Source organism: Pteropus alecto, unplaced genomic scaffold (assembly GCF_000325575.1).
Source record: "Pteropus alecto unplaced genomic scaffold, ASM32557v1 scaffold123, whole genome shotgun sequence".
Lineage (NCBI taxonomy): Eukaryota > Metazoa > Chordata > Mammalia > Chiroptera > Pteropodidae > Pteropus > Pteropus alecto.
In genome coordinates, this window is record NW_006433950.1 from 787,213 (window position 1) to 789,393 (window position 2,181).

Genomic DNA, 2,181 nt, shown 5'->3' on the forward strand with positions numbered 1-2,181 from the left:
GAAAAGCAGCCACAGTTCGGGAGGGCTGCAGGCTTCCATTTGAACAAGAAGGCAAAGGGAGAGGCTATGGGAATTTTGACGGACGGTGAATTTCAGAAGGCACAGAAGAATTTCAGGCTTATGATCGTTTTAGACCCAGTTCACAGGAATTTCAACGTCTAGTACCAGCCAGTGTCGCTTTGGAGCAGTCTCCAATCTGGTGCGATCTGGCTCCACGAACCCTAGGAAAATTTATTACAGAATTTTCTGTGAAAAGATACCAGCTATTTTTCCAATTCTAGCCTAATCAAGAGTCCCGATGCTTTCTCTCTAAATTTCTGAATCTGAAGAACTGGCCAGTTTCTTAAATGAAAAAAGAAAAAAAGTAACTTGATTGTAACCTACCTTAGAAAAATTTCACTAAATGACTTTCAGAATTATTTTATTTTTCACAGTTTTATCTATCTTGAGTGTTTCTTATAACTACGAGTCTATGAATATAGACATCTTGCTTATAAGGAATTAAGATTATAAATTATATTTGTGTAATTAATTCAAAAGGCTAAACTATATAAAAATTATACAAAGAAATCTTTCTCCCGCCCGTCCTCTCTCCCCGTTTACTTCATCCCCATTGCCTATATTTCTTCCTCATCCTTTCTTTTTTTAATGTAGGTCAAGCAAATACAAATTTATATTCTTATCTCCAGTTCTCCTTAATCTAAAAAGTAGGATAGTAAAGCAGGGAGGAGGCAAGAGAATTCAGATGTTAATCAAGTCACATTCAGAGACTGCAGCATGCTGATCAGCCCTGCAGCCGGCCCGAGGACACCTGCAGAACACAGGAAGATTTCCGCTGGGATGCTAACAGCCCACGCCCCACACCTGTGAAGGGGAAACGGTCATTCCCTAAGGCTAAAACCATGGGGAACCTGTGGATTCAAGGCTGGGAACTGCCGGCAGGCCTTTCACTCTACAGATTCTCACCTTCTCAAGGCTACACACTCTTCCTCTTCCTCACTGTATGTCCATATCAAAGGAAATGGGAACCAAAGAATGACAGAAATTGAATTCCCTGACCACTCGGGTCCCTCTCAGTGCCTTTGCTTGTCTCTCACTGTCCCTCTCTGCCTCTGAGAGACTACACTCTGTGCGGAGTGCCGCGCCTGTTCTAATAACCTTTCCTTTTGACTCTAGCTTTGTCACGTATGCTGAATTCTTTCTACACTCTCTGCCAAAGGACCCTCTTCGCCGTGCAGGACTTGGTCCCCGCACCAACTCGGGGCGCTTTGCCCTGTCCTGGATCAATGCTGTCTGCACTGCTCTGCCTCTGGTCATGTAATGAATCCTGTGCGGAGTGTCACCCCTGTTCTAATAACCTTTCCTTTTGACTCTAGCTTTGTCACGTATGCTGAATTCTTTCTACACTCTCTGCCAAAGGACCCTCTTCGCTGTGCAGGACTTGGTCCCCGCACCAACTCGGGGCGCTTTGCCCTGTCCTGGATCAATGCTGTCTGCACTGCTCTGCCTCTGGTCATGTAATGAATCCTGAAAATCTGCATCGGTACGCAGGTTTTCCTCATCCTTTTTCAAAAGCATGAGGATGTACCATGATTCATTTACTTCTTTACTGACGAGCATTTGACCTGTTATCTGGTGCTTAAGGTATATATCTATGCCAGAGATGAAAACGCATTAGAAATTATTTTTTATTTCCCAACTATTAAAAAACGGGATCTAACTCTTCAGTGGCCTTCTACAAAGCTGACCCAAGTTTCGAATTTACTTTTGGTCATTTGATTTTTAAAGGAATTTGCTTGAATCAAAAAAATGTCATCTACAGCCATGCCTCCCTGAACAAGCCCGATCCTGTGTGATCTCGGAAGCTAAGCAGGGTCGGGCCTGGTTAGTACTTGGATGGGAGACCACCTAGGAATACCGGGTGCTATAGGCGTAAAAAAAATAAAAAATAAGAGATTGTAAACTGACTAGGTCCTTGCAATCTGTGAAGTCAACCAAAGGTCGCCTTGCCTAAAATAAATAAATAAATAAATAAATAAATAAATGAATGAATGAAATTTTAAAAATGTCAATTTACTTTAGAACAGAGGGCACTAATTTTAAACATCCCAGAATTAAAGAGCTCCCTGGGGGCTGTCTAAAGCCAACCACGCTCAGCATCAGCATTTGCCATTTCAACAC

General features: G+C 42.5%; 1 pseudogene; it reads left to right on the forward strand.

Moving 5' to 3' along the window:
- The first annotated feature begins 1,814 nt into the window (after nt 1-1,814).
- Nucleotides 1,815-1,933, forward strand: LOC112477389 (annotated as a pseudogene).
- The last annotated feature ends 248 nt before the right edge of the window (nt 1,934-2,181 follow it).